Source organism: Pteropus alecto, unplaced genomic scaffold, assembly GCF_000325575.1.
Source record: "Pteropus alecto unplaced genomic scaffold, ASM32557v1 scaffold12, whole genome shotgun sequence".
In the NCBI taxonomy this organism is placed as follows: domain Eukaryota; kingdom Metazoa; phylum Chordata; class Mammalia; order Chiroptera; family Pteropodidae; genus Pteropus; species Pteropus alecto.
The window spans coordinates 11,799,065-11,808,303 of NW_006432669.1; the positions used below are offsets into that span (position 1 = coordinate 11,799,065).

Below are 9,239 nucleotides of genomic sequence, written 5' to 3' on the forward strand. Positions count from 1 at the left end.
GCTCAGAAAAGTTAAGAGGCTTACTCAAGATCACATAGCAAAGAAGCAGTGGAACTAAGATAGCTCCTTGTGATTCCAGCCCCATGCTTCATCTAGCTGTTATGAATTCTCTTAGCAATCAACATTTTTTCTAAACTACTCTAGAGCTGAATAAACATTCAGAAATCAGCGACAACTTGTACAGCTGTTGATAGTCCAAATAAGGTGATAATATATCAATAACCCATTTGTCATAAGCTATAGGTCATATAAAACATCTCTCTCAGAATTTTTGGCTGTCTTCTTTCAGATTCCTCTGTCTACATTTTTATATTTTTTTAGTTCTTATACTGCCTCAAGTTCTGTTATACTATCACTAACTTTCCTCTTTAATATCCCTTCTATACTACATTCTCCCCACTCCCTACTTTTCCTTCCAAACATCTTCCTACTTTTTCTCCATTAATCAAAAATGTGTAGCTGAAGTATGCTTCTACAATTACATATAATAATTTAATAATAATGTAATAATATTCTGGTTTCTATTAATAAATTTAAAAGTGGATGAATAGATCATATATTTTCTTAAGCATAAAAGCTCTTCAAACCCTCAAGTAATTATTAACTTTTGTGGCCCTTTAATTGCCGTTATTCTGTTTATTTCGCCTAGAAACTAAACAGATTCCTCTTAGCCATTAATATTTGATGTTAAATTTCAGTATCGCATAAATTAAAGCTATTTTTATACATGTTTAAAAGGCTGATTCTTAATAACAAAACTACTTTTGTTGTACTTTGAGCTTTTCCTCTATATTTTTGTAACTTTTAAGCATGTTTTTTAGTTTTATTAAAGTGCAGTAAAGTGTGTCTCGTCTATGTCCTAGTGCTAAAAAACATTCTTATATACCTTGTGCATTAATAGTACTGGCCCTCTCTCCTTCTTGGAGCTTGAAAGTGGCTTTATGAGCATCGGTTTTTATTAACCCTTAATAACTCCCTATGTGGGGTACTCAGAATTAGCTCTTATCTATATGAAAAACTAAAGCCTTTGAAATAGACCCTTACAAACCAGAAAACAGCCCTTAGTTTTGGAACACCTCTGAGACAAACAACAGGAGACTAAACTTTGAGAAACAGTGCTTAATCATTCTTCCTGCAAGTTTTATATAATAAATTGGAGAGGAGATGCCCATGGTGTAGATAAGGTGAGGAACCGTGAAGAGAGGTTAAAGGTAGGTGAAAAAATTTTTTTAAATTTTGATTTCTGAGAGATGATTCCATTCATTACATAGGTAATTATAAATTGATGCTTTTTCTTAGAACACTTAGTTTTGAACTTTTGTTTTTCTTCATCTATAAATCTTTTAAAATGTATATCTAGAAAGTAAGGAATATGATGTTATCACAATTTATACAATTAACAGTTGTTACAATCAGATCATTATTAGTGATACCCTGCCAGATAAAAAATAATGTGGTTGTGATACTTTATTTTATAAAAGCTCCACAGAAAACTGATAATAGATGTTTTAAATATTAAGATGGGAACCACTGAATCACAAGAATGGAAGGTTCTCTACAGATTATCTTGTTCCAATAACTGAATGTTTTATCCCACCTCTTCAGCACCACTAAAAATTTTCTACCTAAATTTTCTCATTTCTGTCCGAGTTTCCCCAATTCCTTTAATTCTCATAACAGGATTTCAAGTCTCTTTACACCTTGGTCCTTCAGAATACTTTTAGTATTCTTCCTTAAAATGTAACATGCAGTATTATAGCTATGAAATGGATATCTCCCTAGAGAATAATCAAACCGTCATTTTCCTATTCTATTAATGAATTCTAAGATTACTTCAATCTGTTGTTTATCTATTTTGATTGCCATATTTATTCTTTCAGCAGTTTATTGAGGATCTACTATGTGAACAAATCAAACAAAAATCCCTCCTCATGGAGTTTACACTCCATGACCTATATCATTGACATATAAATGTATAAGTCTTAAATTTATTTTGTATTTTTTTGAAATCTACTCATCTAGGTTCCTGCCAGCTTCACACTCTCTATAAGCCACTTTTTGTCTGTGTGATGTCTGCCTCTTCTCTCTTCTGAAAGCATTTTTAAAGATTTTGTAGCTTTTGATGCGTAAGGGTTACCTTTCTTTTATAAATCTTAAAATGGAAACATTTTTATCCACATTTTGCATTTGTCATTTAATTCAAAATTATTTACTATTTCCTTCCTAAAAATAATAACATGAAACGAATGAGCAGAACTATAGTGAGATGTTTTAGAAAACAAAAGAACAACAACAACAAAAGAACAAAAGACACAGACACAAAAGACACAACCTCGGCCCTTTGAGAATGATGAAAAACAAATTATGCACAAATGGAAGAAGAACCTAAGTTAATTGCCAAAACAATAGCAGTGCATTACTGAGGACAATTATTAAGAAGAACATCACCCAGCATACTCTATGTTGGCCAGTTGTTTTTACTTGTTTTCATTCATGCATGTGGACTTTGGACATTATTTTAAATTATGCCATAAAGAAAGCCGAACATGATTTTTGTTTTATGCAGAAAACAAAATGATCTTGCAGAATCACTGACTAAAGTCAAAAGCATGAGGCATTACGTTTGCTGGGGACAAAGATACCTAAGGTCATCTGATTCAACATAAACTAAACTACAGGGAGCTTCACAGCTAACAAAGGAAGGGCCTTGTTAACATTCTAACATGACTGGTATTTCTTCCTCCTCCAAATCTAATCTTTTTTTTATTTTCCTCCTTTAGTATTTTTTAAAAATGATTACATTCCATGTCTTCTGTGTTCCAGTTCTCAATGTCTTTTGCCTGTAGAAAGGAAGGGTCCCCAAATAATCTCTCTGCTCCAAATCATCCTGTTTAATGCTGTTGAGATTCTCATCTTGAAGCATAGATCCCATCTTGTCACCCTGTTCCTCAAGAACCTCTCTACCTCTTATCCTGCTTCCTATTGTTTCTTTTCCATACTAACATCTCATTTACAACTTCTGAGTCTTTAGGAGGTAATTTTCATTTTGTTTTCTTACCACAGCTAAGTTCTTTGTCTCTGCCATGTGAGGCTTTTTGTCTCTCTGTATTGTTTGCTTAGGGGAGGGGGATATGAGAGAGGATGGGGGTCTACATGTTTTTAGGCTGTGCTACATTCTAATGAATGAGTAGGTTCCTGTCTCTTTGGCAGGAAGGTAGATTATAGTATCTTGGACAAGCATTGAAAGTTAGCGAGAAGAGTAGACAGGACAGTAGAGTCTGTCTGACAGGAAAAAAAAAACAAAACTCATGGACGTTATAGGAGGAGGAATAAGAAATGGTGAAGAAACAGCAGGCAGAGTTGGGGATCTGGTAAGTAGGAAGCTGGACCTCATTAGACAAATGGGTGTCAGGATCACAGCAACACAGGGTTTATAGTAGAGGCTGTATAAAAAGTGGATTTGGGCCATTTCTCTAAGCATAATTAAGCTTCATTAGGAAAAGCAGTACAAGATACTTTACAATCAGTGGTTGAATTAGAAATTTAATTGGATATATCTTAGCCATTAATACGCAAGTTTAAAAATCATATGCATTTATTGATTATTTTGTTGTTGTTGTTCCTGTGGAGCAGTTATGTGTGGTGAAGGTATTACTGGATATAGATTAAAAGAGATGTGGGTTTGTGGAAGATTATATTTTCCAACAATGGCCCCAACAATATCTCCCATGCCTTGTGCTCTTCTGCAGTGTGATCTTGCTACTCCCCCATTAAGAGAAGGAGTCTATTTCCCCTTCTCGAAACTGGGAAGGTCCTGTGGCTACCTTGACAAAAAAACAGAACAAACAAAACCAAATAACAGCAACAAAACCAGCAGAAGTCTCGCTATGCCAGTTCCAGACATAGCCCTTAACTGGCTTGGCAGATTCCATTTCTGCCTCTTGCAAGGCAGTGCCCACATAAGAAGTGTGGCCCCTCTGATACTACCAAGCATGTGAAAAGTCCACATGTTGTGGAGAGGTGACAGAGGATAAAACGTGATGTGGAGATGGAAAGATGCCAAGAGGCACTGTGGTGTCAGACATGTGGGTGGAAGTTGAATCCTTACCATCTACCCACACCGATGCTTCTTGTATCAGAAACAAACCAAAAAGTCAAACCCTCTGGAGTGCCTGATTCACAAAAGTAGAGAGATGGAGATACTACAGTGGTTCTATACCACTAAATTTTGACGTATATTGTTATATAGCAATAGTTAACCAACATAGGGTTCTTGTTCCAATTCTGTCATTTAGTAATGCAGCGACTAAAGAAACTCTTTGTCTACCTTTATAAGATGTGGATGCTGATCCTTGCCAATCTACCTCATGTACTTGCTGTGGTGTTCAAAGGATAGGTAAAAGAATTGTAGAGGCGAGATATTATTATTGCTCCTTGAAAAATTTCTGTATGTCTATAATACTTATTTCTGTGTGCCTGTCTAGGTATGTTTTCAGAACATCTTGATCATTCTTTCCAATTATAAACATAAATATTTGAGATTATGTCACTGTGTTCCTTTTGCAGCCTTTCTGGTAGCTTTTAAGTTAGGAGAATTGTCTTTTATTAAATGCAGAAATTACCCTATTATGTTATTTGAATAACAATCTTTCAATTACTAGCATTTTCTCTTACAAATATATTTTACATTTCAGTTGAATATGATTAAAAAGCACCCCTACATTTTTAAGTCACCAAAATGATTTTCCAGTCATTTGAACAAATCATAAAGCCTTAAAAGAATGCTATGGCTCATCGTTTCTTGACTAAGGTAATTTGAAAGAGGAAATAAAAATCAATTGTGCTTCTCTAAATAATAGAAAAGCAAAAGAGAAATCAAAAAAGCAGTAAAATTGTATTGGCTGTTTGTTTTTATTTCCATAGAGTAAGCATATTTTGAATTTATAGTCAGCTGAGAGACTTAATCTGAAGAATTGGTCAATAATATAGTTCAATCATTCTCAAACTTTGAGGCATTCCAGTTAATAAATGAAAGGCTGACTTTTCAATAATAATTCCCATGATTGATAACCTTATAATGTTGAACAAAGGCTAAATTTCTTCTAGTAATAAAGTAGAAAACATTGTCCAAATAAAATTTCAAAACTGTGCTATTTCCAACTATGGTTTCTTTGAATTAAGTAAGTGTTTTAGTCAATAATCTGGTTAATAAAAGTTTTCATAGAGAGGTAGTGTAGGTTAAAGAAAATAGTTCTAGGTTCTGTCCTGAGCTAACCTTCTTACTAGTTGTATGTCTTTAGGCAAGGTATACAACCTCTAAGCCCCACTTTACTCAACTCATGAAATGGAGATTACGATATCTATATGCTTAGGGTTATGATGGTTAATGAGAAATGTCTGTGAAGCACTTATCATTATGCTTTATATCTCAGAGCTTTAATTGGAATTTGTTGCTTTAATATGTATGTTGGAGGGAGAACTGGCCATTTTGCTGCCTGTGTCACTACTATCAGACTTGTCACTTTTATAATCACTGTTATCCACCTTACTCCCATTACTTGTTATTGCTATTGATGGTTCAGAGGCAGACCCCTGGAAGGGGTTATTGCTATTGATGGTTCAGAGACTCCTGGAAGGGTAACTTCATATTGTATCTTTACTTATAGTCTCCTTTTTCTAGATAAGCTTCCCTTGAACTTGGTTAGTAGAAACTTGAATCCTGCCCCAATTCATCCTCACACCTGAACTTCCAGAGGTTGAGGCAACCAATGCTGCTTCCCTCTACCTTGCCCAACAAACACAAAACACACTTCTTTGAGACTCTTAATTCTAGTGTCTCTTATTTGACAATCCCAAAGTCTGTAGGCACACGTGAACAGGACTCCAAGTGACTTACCCCTCCTCATGGAGGACTTTCCAATAGGTGCAAACCCTCTCCTAAAGGCTTAGGGACACCGCATCTAAAGATTCCAGATAGCTCGTAGATGATTTTCTACATGGCAGTTCTTCTTTTGGCACCCTCTAGTCTTTACTCCGAAGTCACCTATTATATCAAGTCAGAGATCAGATCTAGGGTCAAGCTTGCTTTGAGAGTATCATAGGGCTGTGAAGACAGCCTAGTAAAAGATGTTTCTTTTTTTTTTTTAATTAATTTATTTTGGGGGTGACAGTGGTTAACAAAATCCAGTAAGTTTCAGGTGTACAATTTAACAGTAAGGCATGTATATATTGCATTGTGTGTTCCTCTCCTATAGATAGATTTCTTTCTGTCACCACATATTTGACCCATTTTATCCCATCTACCTCCCTCCTCCCCCCTACCCTCTGGTAACCACTAGTCTATAGTCCATGTCCATGAGTCTCTGTTTGTTCTGTTCGTTTGTTATTTTTAGGTTTATATCCCACGTATAAGTGATATCATGTGGTTTTCAACTTTTTCTGTCTGGCTTATTTTGCTTAGCATGATTATCTCGAGGTCCATACACATCGCAAAAGGCAGTATTTCATCTCTTCTTATGGCTGAGTAATATTCCATTATATATGTACCACAGCTTCTTCTTTGATTTGCCTTTCTAATACAGCTAAAAATAAACCAGGACAAAAAAAGGAAAAGAAAGCAGTGCCTTGAATTTTATTCCACTTAAAAGAAAACATTTCAGCAAGCAGGCCATATACATATTTGCATCTTTAAAAAATTAAATCGGTCTACAGCCATGCCACCCTGAACAAGCCCGGTCCCATCTGATCACGGAAACTAAGCAGGGTTGGGCTTGGTTGATATTTGGATGGAAGACCACCTAGAAAGACTAGGTGCTCTAGGCATAAAAATACATACATACATACATACATACATACATACATACATACATACATACATAAGGGATTGTAAGCTGACAAGGTCCTTGCAAACTGTGAGGTCAACCAAGGGTTACCTCATCTAAAAAACAATAAAAATAGAATAAAAATAAAAATAAGTAAATAAAATAAAAATTAAATCAATGCAGTAATCAAACAAACCCACTAAACTATGAAACAGCAGAGCTACAAATCTATGTTGTCTTTAAGGAATAAAATGTTCAGAGGTAAGGCTGAGTCCTTGATTTTAAATAGATTTAACCTGGCTAAAACCCTTTGTATATGCAGCCTCTACTACTAAAAATACATGATGGTCAAAAATGCAATTTATTTTACCAAAAGATACCAGAACAAAACATAAAATACTGTTTTTAAGAATGCTGAAATATTATCATTAAATGTTTACAGAGCATCCACAAGATGAACTGTATTGTAATGTACTTTGGGAACACTGTAATTTTAGTAATAGCAATCCTTGCCTCAGAAAATTTAGAATGAGATAAGCAAAGAAGCAGGTAAACATTAGGTATAATATATTAATTTATGTAATATTAAGTATAAAAATTACTTCTTAGATCATTGAGCAAAGCTACTATTTAAAAATTAGGTTACTTCATATTATTCTCTTCATCTTTAAATTGTACCCTAAATTAAAAAGCCATAGAATTATATTTGGAAAGAAATATATAACTTAAAATGTTTAAATTAGAAAGAGAATCAATAATAAAAACTAAGCCTTATATGGTGCTATTATGGGCCTATTATCCAAACTGTTCTGTATGTGTTAATGCACTGAATTCTCAAAACAATCCTATGAGGAGTGGACACTTCTATCATTCCCATTTTTCAGAGGAAGAAACTGAGCCACTAAGATGCTTAAGAGCTTAGCAATACAGCCCTCTGGCTCCCTATATCAAATGAAGGGAATTAAGAGTGAAAGAGGAACGACTTATTCAAATGAAAATAATTTCACATCAGAAAATTGATTTTTAAATCTATCGAATGTTCACAAATATAGAACAATGAAAGCATAAGATAGAAAACATTAGTTTAAGAAAACTATGAGTTTTGAAAATAAAATTTTTTTTATAGGCATTTTTCTGATGAAATACCTGCTTTAAGCCATTATGGATTAATACATTAGCAGGAATTAGATTATGTAGCAGATTTTTTTTAAGATAGGATATAGATAAGAAAAATAAGATAAAGAGAGAAGCCTAGTGGAGGGAAAAGGGTCGTTAACCTTTTTTGATAATTTAGTTTGGAAATGGCCTTAAATAAGATACGAGTTACCTTCAGAACATAATTTCATCACCTGAAATAGTTAATATTGGCTATCAGACTGCTCTATAATATATTTAAGTTGGTTTTGGTATTGGTTCTGATATTGGTACAGATAAATATGCAGGTTTCTAAAACCTTATCTAGTTATTCAACAAATATTTATTAGTCACCTATGATGTACCAAGTACTGAGATATATTGTGAAACAAAATAGACAAAGATCCTGGCCTTAAAGGAACTTAAAGTCTATCAGAGGTAGGCATAAAGTATAGTTATCTGGTATGTTAGAAGATAAGCAATGCCACGGGATAAAGGAAGAGCAGAATGTGAGAAGTTGGAGACTTTAGGGATAGGGGTATGGTCACGGGTTTAAACGGAGTATTAGGGTAAGCATCACTGAGAAGGTGACGTTTAAGCTGAGCTTGGAAGGTGGGAAAGAATTTAGCCATGCAGATAGCTGGAGGAAGAGCATTCTTAGCAAAGAAAGCAGCCAGTGTAAAAAGCCCTCTGGAGGAACCGCTTGTGCTGAGTGAGTGAAGGGGAGAGTAAGAGAAGTCAGAGATAGGAGGGAATGAGTCCACTGTATGGGCTTTGGTTTTCTCAGAGAGATTTGGAGCTATTGGAGAGTTTTGAGAAGAAGAGTGGAATGATCTGACTTACATGTATCTTAATGGTGTCAGCCTGAATGCTGTGTTGAGAACAGACTGTAGGAGTAGTAGTGGAAGGAGAGAGACTAGTCAAGAGGCTCTTACACTAATCCATATAAAAGATGATGGAGACAGAGGAAGTGGTGATTCTGGTTTTTGCCTGAAGGGGTAACTTACAGGAATTCTTGACAGATGGGACGCAGTGCTGAACAAGAAAAGTCAAATGGCTATAAAACTTTGGGCATGAGGAAATGGAAGGGTAAAAATGCCATTACTGAGTATCTGAGTTGTAAGAGAGTGTAGGAGTTTACCTTTGGAAATCTTATGTTTTTCATGTCTATCAGACATCAAATGAGATAATATGTAGGAATCTTGATACATGAACTTCAGGAGCGGTGTAGATTAGAACTATGTGTTTGGAAGCCATCAGCAGATAGATGGTATTTTAAGTCTT

At 34.9% G+C, this 9,239-nt stretch overlaps 1 pseudogene; it reads left to right on the plus strand.

Moving 5' to 3' along the window:
* The first annotated feature begins 6,703 nt into the window (after nucleotides 1–6,703).
* On the plus strand, nucleotides 6,704–6,822 carry LOC112476225 (annotated as a pseudogene).
* Nucleotides 6,823–9,239: the final 2,417 nt, after the last annotated feature.